Source organism: Leucopleurus acutus (genome assembly GCF_964270905.1).
Source record: "Leucopleurus acutus genome assembly, chromosome: 16".
NCBI classification, from domain to species: domain Eukaryota; kingdom Metazoa; phylum Chordata; class Mammalia; order Artiodactyla; family Delphinidae; genus Leucopleurus; species Leucopleurus acutus.
In genome coordinates this window covers 22,289,493-22,301,925 of record NC_139158.1, presented here as the reverse complement: position 1 = coordinate 22,301,925, position 12,433 = coordinate 22,289,493, and the positions used below count along the sequence as shown (strand labels likewise).

Here is a 12,433-nt window from a genome sequence, read left to right as displayed (position 1 = left end):
GAAAAGCAGAAAGCATTTCCTCTAAGGTCAGGAACAAGACAAGGACGTCCACTCTCGCCACTTTTATTCAACATAGTTTTGGAAGTCCTAGCCACAGCAATCAGAGAAGAAAAAGAAATAAAAGGAATCCAAATTGGAAAGGAAGAAGTAAAATTGTCACTGTCTGCAGATGACATGATACTATATATAGAAAATCCTAAAGATGCCACCAGAAAACTACTAGAGTTAATCAATGAATTTGGTAAAGTTGCAAGATACAAAATTAACACGCAGAAATCTGTTGCATTTCTATACACTGACAAATGAAAGATCAGAAAGAGAAATTAAGGAAACAATCCCATTTACAATCACATCAGAAAGAATCAAATACCTAGCAATAAGCCTACCTAAGGAGGCAAAACAACTGCACTCCAAAATCTAAAAGATGCTGATGAAAGAAATTGAAGATGACATGAACAGATGGAAAGATATATGATGTTCTAGGACTGGAAGAATCAATGTTGTCAAAATGACCATACTACCCAAGGAAATCTACAGATTCAATGCAATATATATCAAATTACCAATGGCATTTTTCACAGAAGTAGAAAAAAATTTTACAATTTGTATGGAAACACAAAAGACTCTGAATAACCAATGCAATCTTGAGAAAGAAAAACGGAGCTGGAGGAATCAGGCTCCCTGACTTCAGACTGTACTACAAATCTGCAATCATCAAAAGAGTATGGTACCGGCACAAAAATAGAAATATAGATCCATGGAACAGGATAGAAAATCCAGAGATTAAACCCACACACTTATGGTCAACTAATCTATGACAAAGGAGACAAGAGTATACAATGGAGAAAAGACAGCCTCATCAATAAGTAGGGCTGGGAAAACTGGACAGCTAAATGTAAAAGAATGAAATTAGAACGTTCTCTAACACTATACACAAAAATAAACTCAAAATGGATTAAAGACCTAAATGTAAGACCAGATGCTACAAACTCTTAGAGGAAAACATAGGCAGAACACTCTTTGACATAAATCACAGCAATATCTTTTTCAATCCACCTCCTAGAGTAATGAAAATAAAAACAAAAATAAACAATTCAGACCTAACTAAACTTAAAAGCTTTTGCACAGCAAAGGAAACCATAAACAAAATGAAAAGACAACCTACATAATGGGAGAAAATATTTGCAAACAATGCAACCAACAATGGATGAATCTCCAAAATATATAAACAGCTCATACAACTCAATATCAAAAGAAAAACCAATCAGAAAAAGGGAGGAAGAGCTAAATAGACATTTCTCCAAAGAAGACATACAGATGGCCAAAAAGCACATGAAAAGACGCTCAATGTTGCTAATTCTTAGAGAAATGCAGATAAAATCTACAATGAGGTATCACCTCACACTGGTCAGAATGGCCATCATCAAAAAGTCTACGAACAATAAATGCTGGAGAGAGGGTGTGGAAGAAAGGGAACCTACCCTGTTGGTGGGGATGTAAATTGGTACAGCCACTGTGGAGAACAGTATGGAGGTTCCTTAAAAAACTAAAAGTAGAGCTACCATATGACCCAGCAATCCCCTCCAGAGAGAACCATAATTTGAAAAGATACATGCACCCCAATGTTCATTGCAGCACTATTTACAATAGCCGGGACAAGGAAGCAACCTAAATGCCCACTGACAGATGAATGGATAAAGAAGAGGTGGTACACGTATACAATGGAATATTACTCAACCATAAAAAAGAATTAAATAATGCCATTTTCAGCCACATGGATGGACCTAGAGATTATTGTACTAAGTGAAGTAAGTCAGACAGAGAAAGACAAATATCATATGATATTGCTTACATGTTGAACCTAAAAGAATGATACATATCAACTTATTTATAAACCAAAAAGAGAATCACAGACATAGAAGACAAACTTATGATTACCAAAGGGGAAAGGTGAGGGGTGGGGAGGGCTAAATTAGGAGTTTGGGGTTAAATATATACACACTACTATATATAAAATAAATAATCAACAAGGACCTACTGTATAGCACGGGGAAATCTACTCAGTATTCTGTAATAACCTATATGGGAAAAGAATCTGAAAAAGAATAGATATATGTATATGTATAACTGAATCACTTTGCTGTACACCTGAAACTAACACAACATTTTAAATCAATTATACTCCAATATAGAATAAAAGTTTTTTAAAAATTGAAAAGGAAGTAATGATTTTCAGTTCTCTGATTTAAACAGTCTATGGGAGTAAAACTTGTTACCTGTTCCTTCCTGATGTTGAGCTGAACATTCTCCTGTTCATGCGGTTCTTCAGGTTTCACTTCCGCATGATTGACACAAGCTTCATTGAGGGCAATTTCAACCTAAAGCAAAACATTCTCATTGATGACTTAATTCCCAAGAAAAAAAATGCCAAGTAGATATCATCATTTTAACCTCCTAAGACATGAAAAAGTTGTTCCTTGCAAAAGCTAATGTGTACAATGGAAATCCTGCAGCAAATATAGGTAGCTTACCTCCAAAATTCCTGAGGTGTTCATTGAAATAGCACCTTTCAAGTCCTCTGTAGATTTTTCTTTTTCCAATATCTGCACATAGGATAGAAACAACAACTGCACTGAGATTTCAATGGAAACACTGGGTGATACGCTCAAAAGGTGTAACATCAACCAAACATATCCCACGGTGACCCCTAAGTTTCATGTGATAGTAGTTGATCCAGGTTGGGCCCAGGAAAAATATCAAGCCCATAAAGAAATGCAGAACAAAGAAAGACACTAAGGCACAAATATTTCGTAGCTTCAACAAATATTTTGCTCACTGCATAATGGAAGAGATGACTGGATGACAAGGGGAAAGCAAAGGTGGAAAATAGTTCATGTCAAACAGCTCAAAAGTGGGTGCTCTTGGGCTTCCCTGGTGGCGTAGTGGTTGGGAGTCCGCCTGCCGATGCAGGGGACGGGGGTTTGTGCCCCAGGCCAGGAAGCTCCCACATGCCACGGAGCGGCTGGGCCCGTGAGCCATGGCCTCTGAGCCTGCGCGTCCGGAGCCTGCGCTCCGCAACGGGAGAGGCCACAACAGTGAGAGGCCCGCGTACCGCCACAAAAAAAAAAAAAAAAGTGGGTGTTCTTGATGGAATATAAACAAAACTTTCCCGAGAGGCTTCCAGGAAGATGGCGGAAGAGTAAGATGCGGAGATCACCTTCCTCACCACAGATACACCAGAAATACATCTACACGTGGAACAACTCCTACAGAACACCTACTGAACGCTGGCAGAAGACCTCAGACCTCCCAAATGGCAAAAAAAAAAAACCCACGTACCTGGGCAGGGCAAAAGAAAAAAGAATAAACAGAGACAAAAGGATAGAGACGGGACCTGCACCAGTGGGAGGGAGCCGTGAAGGAGGAAAGGTGTCCACACACTAGGAAGCCCCTTCGCGGGCGGACACTGCGGGTGGCGCAGGGGGAAAGCTTCGGAGCCGCGGAGAGAGCACAGCAACAGGGGTGCAGGGGACAAAGCGGAGAGATTCCCGCGCAGAGGATCAGGGCCGACCGGCACTCACCAGCCTGAGAAGCTTGTCTGCTCACCTGCCGGGGCGGGCGGGGCTGGGAGCTGAGGCTCGGGCTTCGGTCGGAGCGCACGGAGAGGACTGGGGTTGGCGGCGTGAACACAGCCTGCAAGGGCTTAGTGCATCACAGCTGGCCGGGAGGGAGTCCGGGGAAAAGTCTTGACCTGCCGAAGAGGCAAGAGACTTTTTCCTCCCTCTTTGTTTCCTGGTGCGCGAGGAGAGGGGATTAAGAGCGCTGCTTCACGGAGCTCCAGAGACGGGCGCGAGCCGCGGCTAAAAGCGCAGACCCCAGAGACGGGCAGGAGACGCTAAGGCCGCTGCTGCCGCCACCAAGAAGCCTGTGTGTGAGCACAGGTCACTCTCCACACCCCGCTTCCGGTGAGCCTGTGCAGCCCGCCACTGCCAGGGTCCCGTGAGCCAGGGACCACTCCCCCGGGAGAGCGCACGGCGCGCCTCAGGCTGGCGCAACGTCACGCCGGCCTCTGCCGCCGCAGGCCCGCCCCGCCCTCCGTGCCCCTCCCTCCGCTCGACCTGAGTGAGCCAGAGCCCCCGAATCAGCGGCTCCTTTAACCCCGTCCTGTCTGAGCGAAGAACAGACGCCCTCCCGCGACCTACACGCAGAGGCGGGGCCAAATCCAAACCTGAGCCCCTGGGAGTGGGAGCTGTGAGAACAAAGAAGAGAAAGGGAAGTCTCTCCCAGCAGCCTCAGATGCAGTGGATTAAAGCTCCACAATCAACTTGATGTACCTGCAACTGTGGAATACATGAATAGACAACGAATCATCCCAAATTAAGGAGCGGTGTGGATGAAAGGCTCTTGGTGCTGCAGCCAGGAGTCAGTGCTGTGCCTCTGAGGTGAGAGAGCCAACTTCAGGACACTGGTCCACAAGAGACTTCCCAGCTCCACATAATATCAAACGGCAAAAATCTCCCAGAGATTTCCATCTCAACACCAGCACCCAGCTTCACTCAATGACCAGCAAGCTACAGTGCTGGACATCCTATGCCAAACAGCTAGCGAGACAGGAACACAACCCCACCCATTAGCAGAGAGGCTGCCTAAAATCATAATAAGTCCACAGACACCCCAAAACACACCACCAGACGTGGACCTGCCCACCAGAAAGACAAGATCCTGCCTCATCCACCAGAACACAGGCACTAGTCTCCTCCACCAGGAAGCCTACAGAACCCATGAACCAACCCTAGCCATTGGGGACAGACACCAAACACAACGGGAACTACGAACCTGCAGCCTGCAAAAAGGAGACCCCAAACACAGTAAGATAAGCAAAATGAGAAGACAGAGAAACACACAGCAGATGAAGGAGCAAGATAAAAACCCACCAGACCTAAGAAATGAAGAGGAAATAGACACTCTACCTGAAAAAGAATTCAGAATAATGATAGTAAAGATGATCCAAAATCTTGGAAATAGAATAGACAAAATGCAAGAAACATTTAACAAGGACTTAGAAGAACTAAAGATGAAACAAACAATGATGAACAACACAATAAATGAAATGAAAAATACTCTAGATGGGATCAATAGCAGAATAACTGAGGCAGAAGAACGGATAAGTGACCTGGAAGATAAAATAGTGGAAATAACTACTGCAGAGCAGAATAAAGAAAAAAGAATGAAAAGAACTGAGGACAGTCTCAGAGACCTCTGGGACAACATTAAACGTGCCAACATTCGAATTACAGGGGTTCCAGAAGAAGAAGAGAAAAAGAAAGGGACGGAGAAAATATTTGAAGAGATTATAGTTGAAAACTTCCCTAATATGGGGAAGGAAATAGTTAATCAAGTCCAGGAAGCACAGAGAGTCCCATACAGGATAAATCCAAGGAGAAATACGCCAAGACACATATTAATCAAACTGTCAAAAATTAAATACAAAGAAAAAATATTAAAAGCAGCAAGGGAAAAACAACAAATAACACACAATGGAATCCCCATAAGGTTAACAGCTGATCTTTCAGCAGAAACTCTGCAAGCCAGAAGGGACCGGCAGGACATATTTAAAGTGATGAAGGAGAAAAACCTGCAACCAAGATTACTCTACCCAGCAAGGATCTCATTCAGATTTGATGGAGAAATTAAAACCTTTACAAACAAGCAAAAGCTGAGAGAGTTCAGCACCACCAAACCAGCTCTACAACAACTGCTAAAGGAACTTCTCTAGGTAAGAAACACAAGAGAAGGAAAAGACCTACAATAACGAACCCAAAACAATTAAGAAAATGGGAATGGGAACATACATATCGATAATTACCTTAAATGTAAATGGACTAAATGCTCCCATCAAAAGACACAGATTGGCTGAATGGATACAAAAACATGACCCATATACTTGCTGTCTACAAGAGACACACTTCAGACCTAGAGACACATACAGACTGAAAGTAAGGGGATGGAAAAAGATATTCCATGCAAATGGAAACCAAAAGAAAGCTGGAGTAGCAATTCTCGTATCAGACAAAATAGACTTTAAAATAAAGACTATTAGAAGAGACAAAGAAGGACACTACATAATGATCAAGGGATCAATCCAAGAAGACGATATAACAATTGTAAATATTTATGCACCCAACATAGGAGCACCTCAATACATAAGGCAAATACTAACAGCCATAAAAGGAAAAATTGACAGTAACACATTCATGGTAGGGGACTTTAACACCCCACTTTCACCAATGGACAGATCATCCAAAATGAAAATAAATAAGGAAACACAAGCTTTAAATGATACATTAAACAAGATGGACTTAATTGATATTTATAGGACATTCCATCCAAAAAAAACAGAATACACATTTTTCTCAAGTGCTCATGGAACATTCTCCAGGATAGATCATATCTTGGGTCACAAATCAAGCCTTGGTAAATTTAAGAAAATTGAAATTGTATCAAGTATCTTTTCTGACCACAACGCTATGAGACTAGATATCAATTACAGGAAAAGATCTGTAAAAATACAAACACATGGAGGATAAACAATACACTACTTAATAACGAAGTGATCACTGAAGAAATCAAAGAGGAAATTAAAAAATACCTAGAAACAAGTGACAAAGGAGACACGATGACCCAAAATCTATGGAATGCAGCAAAAGCAGTTCTAAGAGGGAAGTTTATAGCAATACAGTCCTACCTTAAGAAACAGGAAACATCTTGAATAAACAACCTAACCTTGCACCTAAAGCAATTACATAAAGAAGAACAAAAAAAAACCCAAAGTTAGCAGAAGGAAAGAAATCATAAAAATCAGATCAGAAATAAATGAAAAAGAAATGAAGGAAATGATAGCAAAGACCAATAAAACTAAAAGCTGGTTCTTTGAGAAGATAAACAAAATTGATAAACCATTAGCCAGACTCATCAAGAAAAAAAGGGAGAAGACTCAAATCAATAGAATTAGAAGTGAAAAAGGAGAAGTAACAACTGACACTGCAGAAATACAAAAGATCATGAGAGATTACTACAAGCAACTCTATGCCAATAAAATGGACAATCTGGAAGAAATGGACAAATTCTTAGAAATGCACAACCTGCCAAGACTGAATCAGGAAGAAATAGAAAATATGAACAGATCAATCACAAGCACTGAAATTGAAACTGTGATTAAAAATCGTCCAACAACAACAACAACAAAAATCTTCCAACAAACAAAAGCCCAGGACCAGCTGGCTTCACAGGCGAATTCTATCAAACATTTAGAGAAGAGCTAACACGTATCCTTCTCAAACTCTTCCAAAATACAGCAGAGGGAGGAACACTCCCAAACTCATTCTACAAGGCCACCATCACCCTGATACCAAAACCAGACAAGGTTGTCACAAAGAAAGAAAACTACAGGCCAATATCACTGATGAACATAGATGCAAAAATCCTCAACAAAATACTAGCAAACAGAATCCAACAGCACATTAAACTGATCATACACCATGATCAAGTGGGGTTTATTCCAGGAATGCAAGGATTCTTCAATATATGCAAATCAATCAACATGATACACCATATTAAAAAATTGAAGGAGAAAAACCATATGATCATCTCAATAGATGCAGAGAAAGCTTTCGACAAAATTCAACACCAATTTATGATAAAAACCCTGCAGAAAGTAGGCATAGAGGGAACTTTCCTCAACATAATAAAGGCCATATATGAGAAACCCACAGCCAACATCATCCTCAATGGTGAAAAACTGAAAGCATTTCCACTAAGATCAGGAACAAGACAAGGTTGCCCACTCTTACCACTCTTATTCAACATAGTTTTGGAAGTTTTAGCCACAGCAATCAGAGAAGAAAAGGAAATAAAAGGAATCCAAATCAGAAAAGAAGAGGTAAAGCTGTCACTGTTTGCAGATGACATGATACTATACAGAAAATTATAAGACATGATGAAAGAAATTAAAGATGATACAAATAGATGGAGAGATATACCATGTTCTTGGATTGGAAGAATCAACATTGTGAAAATGACTCTACTACCCAAAGCAATCTACAGATTCAATGCAATCCCTATCAAACTACCACTGGCATTTTTCACAGAACTAGAACAAAAAATTTCACAATTTGTATGGAAACACAGAAGACCCTGAATAGCCAAAGCAATCTTGAGAACGAAAAACGGAGCTAGAGGAATCAGGATCCCTGACTTCAGACTATACTACAAAGCTACAGTAATCAAGACAGTATGGTATGGCACAAAAACAGAAAGCTAGATCAATGGAACAGGATAAAAAGCCCAGAGATAAACCCACACACGTATGGTCACCTTATCTTTGATAAAGGAGGCAGGAATGTACAGTGGAGAAAGGACAGCCTCTTCATAAGTGGTGCTGGGAAAACTGGACAGGTACATATAAAAGTATGAGATTAAATCACTCCCTAACACCATACACAAAAATAAGCTCAAAATGGATTAAAGACCTACTTGTAAGGCCAGAAAATATCAAACTCTTAGAGGAAAACATAGGCAGGACACTCTATGACATAAATCACAGCAAGATCCTTTTTGACCCACCTCCTAGAGAAATGAAAATAAAAACAAAAATAAACAGATGGGACCTAATGAAACTTCAAAGCTTTTGCACAGCAAAGGAAACCATAAATAAGACCAAAAGACAACCCTCAGAATGGTAGAAAACATTTGCAAATGAAGCAACTGACAAAGGATTAATCTCCAAAATTTACAAGCAGCTCATGCAGCTTAATAACAAAAAAACAAACAACCCAATCCAAAAATGGGCAGAAGACCTAAATAGACATTTCTCCAAAGAAGATATACAGACTGCCAATAAACACATGAAAGAATGCTCAACATCACTAATTAGAGAAATGCAAATCAAAACTACAATAAGATATCATCTCACACCAGTCAGAATGGCCATCATCAAAAAATCTAGAAACAATAAATGCTGGAGAGGGTGTGGAGAAAAGGGAACCCTCTTACACTGTTGGTGGGAATGTAAATTGATACAGCCACTGTGGAGAACAGTATGGAGGTTCCTTAAAAAGCTACAAATAGAACTACCATATGACCCAGCAATCCCACTACTGGGCATATACCCTGAGAAAACCATAATTCAAAAAGAGTCATGTACCAAAATTTTCATTGCAGCTCTATTTACAATAGCCCAGAGATGAAAACAACCTAAGTGTCCATCATCGGATGAATGGATAAAGAAGATGTGGCACATATATACAATGGAATATTACTCAGCCATAAAAAGAGACGAAATTGAGCTATTTGTAATGAGGTGGATAGACCTAGAGTCTGTCATACAGAGTGAAGTAAGTCAGAAAGAGAGAGACAAATACCGTATGCTAACACATATATATGGAATTTAAAAAAATAAAAAATGTCATGAAAAACCTAGGGGTGAAACAGGAATAAAGACACAGACTTACTAGAGAATGGACTTGAGGCTATGGGGAGGGGGAAGGGTAAATGGTGACAAAGCGATAAAGAGGCATGGACATATATACACTACCAAACGTAAGGTAGATAGCTAGTGGGAAGCAGCCGCATAGCACAGGGAGATCAGCTCGGTGCTTTGTGACCGCCTGGAGGGGTGGGATAGGGAGGGTGGGAGGGAGGGAGACGCAAGCGGGAAGAGATATGGGAATATATGTATATATATAACTGATTCATTTTGTTGTGAAGCTGAAACTAACATACCATTGTAAAGCAATTATACTCCAATAAAGATGTTAAAAAAAAAATGAGACAATAAAATACAAATACATTTAATAAAATTTTGACAATGAAAAAAAAAAAAAAAATAAGACCAAAAGACAACCCTCAGAATGGGAGAAAATATTTGCAAATGAAGCAACTGACAAAGGATTAATCTCCAAAATTTACAAGCAGCTCATGCAGCTTAATAACAAAAAAACAAACAACCCAATCCAAAAATGGGCAGAAGACCTAAATAGACATTTCTCCAAAGAAGATATACAGACTGCCAATAAACACATGAAAGAATGCTCAACATCACTAATTAGAGAAATGCAAATCAAAACTACAATAAGATATCATCTCACACCAGTCAGAATGGCCATCATCAAAAAATCTAGAAACAATAAATGCTGGAGAGGGTGTGGAGAAAAGGGAACCCTCTTGCACTGTTGGTGGGAATGTAAATTGATACAGCCACTGTGGAGAACAGTATGGAGTTTCCTTAAAATACTACAAATAGAACTACCATATGACCCAGCAATCCCACTACTGGGCATATACCCAGAGAAAACCATAATTCAAAAAGAGTCATGTACCAAAATGTTCATTGCAGCTCAACTTACAATAGCCCAGAGATGGAAACAACCTAAGTGTCCATCATCGGATGAATGGATAAAGAAGATGTGGCACATATATACAATGGAATGTTACTCAGCCATGAAAAGAAACGAAATTGAGTTATTTGTAGTGAGGTGGATGGACCTAGAGTCTGTCATACAGAGTGATGTAAGTCAGAAAGAGAGAGACAAATACTGTATGCTAACACATATATATGGAATTTAAGGGAAAAAAATGTCATGAAGAACCTAGGGGTAAGACAGGAATAAAGACACAGACCTACTAGAGAATGAACTTGAGGATATGGGGAGGGGGAAGGGTAAGCTGTGACAAAGTGAGAGAGAGGCATGGACGTATATACACTAACAAACGTAAGGTAGATAGCTAGTGGGAAGCAGCCTCATAGCACAGGGAGATCAGCTTGGTGCTCTGTGAACACCTAGAGGGGTGGGATAGGGAGGGTGGGAGGGAGGGAGATGCAAGAGGGAAGAGATATGGGAACATATGTATATGTATAACTGATTCATTTTGTTGTAAAGCAGAAACTAACACACCATTGTAAAGCAATTATACTTCAATAAAGATGTTAAAAAATTTTTTATATAAATAAAAATAGAAAACTTTCCCAAATTCACGTTGAAAATTCTCTGTTCAGCATAAAGAGCGGTATGGGCTGTACAACTTGGCTAGATATATTCCTTCGCCTCATATATTTCCTGGGATTGTCTATGTATCTTGGAGGGCAGTGCCGAATGGTGGGAAAACTCCCTACATAGTGAAAACAGAACATACTTCCTAGTCTCTGAAATAGAAAAAGTCATGGAGCTATAAGTACATGAAATTCCAGATCATTGTTCAGAAGGAGATTCAACTCCCAGACTCCCACACTCTACTGTGGCAAACAGCAAGAGGAGGTGGAGCATTCAATTCACCCAACGTACAAAAGCCTCAAAAGCCAAACTATGGTAAACTTAGCAGCCAAACTCTTACCAAGTCCGGATTCTTGACATTCTGACCCCTCACAGATTGCAGCCTAGCACAAGTACTTTGAAGGATGTCATTCAGATATTCATTAGCCCTCTCAATTGTTTTGATATTATCCTTCAACAAAATATATTGAATCAATAATAATTACTCATTACTTTTACTTCTGTTTTCAGAATGTAATCTAATAGAGAAGGGATTTTTACCTTAAATTTAAGTGCTTCGTCAAAGAGCATCTTATTCTGTCTAGTGGTTTCTTGAAGATGTTTCTTTGAGTCATTCACCTATGCAAATATGTACAAAAGGAACCAGAGTTATAAATACTATCTTCTCGTGTGTGACTCCTTCCACAAACACAGAGAACAGTGCTTTACGTCTGTGGAGCTTGCTTTGAATCTGGACTCTTTATGGAACATATGAAATAGGACAGTAGTATGAATGAAAAGAGAGCAAAATAACCGAACTCCCAGAGGTGGAAGGAATTGAAGGTGAAATCATGAAAAATAACAAAGGACAAAGATACCATCTGTTCCAAAGTGGATATATTTTCTACAAGTTCTGTGTTTTCCTTCACCAAATTATTGATCTTCTCTGATATTTGCTGTAAATTAACTAAAAAGAGATAAAATAATTTCTAAGATTAGTAGGAAAACCCAGTAAAACTGAATTATCTCAATGTTCTAGCAGCAGACACATATTATCTGTAATTGACTTTTAATCTTTACTTTTATGCCTAAAAAAGCAAATTTTAGTAGAATTTTAAACGTAAGAAACATTATTTCAATGGGATTCCTATTTAAAGTGTTTTCAAAAATGAAGAAGAGGGCTTCCCTGGTGGCGCAGTGGTTGAGAGTCCGCCTGCCGATGCAGGGGACACGGGTTCGTGCCCCGGTCCGGGAGGATCCCACATGCCGCGGAGCGGCTGGGCCTGTGAGCCATGGCTGCTGGGCCTGCGCGTCCGGAGCCTGTGCTCCGCGGCGGGAGAGGCCACGGCGGTGAGAGGCCCAAAGAGCAACAAGATGACTTCTAAATTCTCTCCCATCTATGAGTA

The 12,433-nt window shown here is 40.2% G+C and overlaps 1 long non-coding RNA gene across 1 annotated transcript; it reads right to left on the bottom strand.

The window, feature by feature from the left end:
• Nucleotides 1-2,170: 2,170 nt before the first annotated feature.
• Nucleotides 2,171-11,813, bottom strand: LOC309973766. The gene is made up of 4 exons (XR_014326838.1): nt 11,589-11,813; nt 3,607-3,751; nt 2,532-2,603; nt 2,171-2,378 (listed from the first exon to the last, which is right to left on the bottom strand). It is a non-coding gene; the product is annotated as an uncharacterized lncRNA (long non-coding RNA).
• Nucleotides 11,814-12,433: the final 620 nt, after the last annotated feature.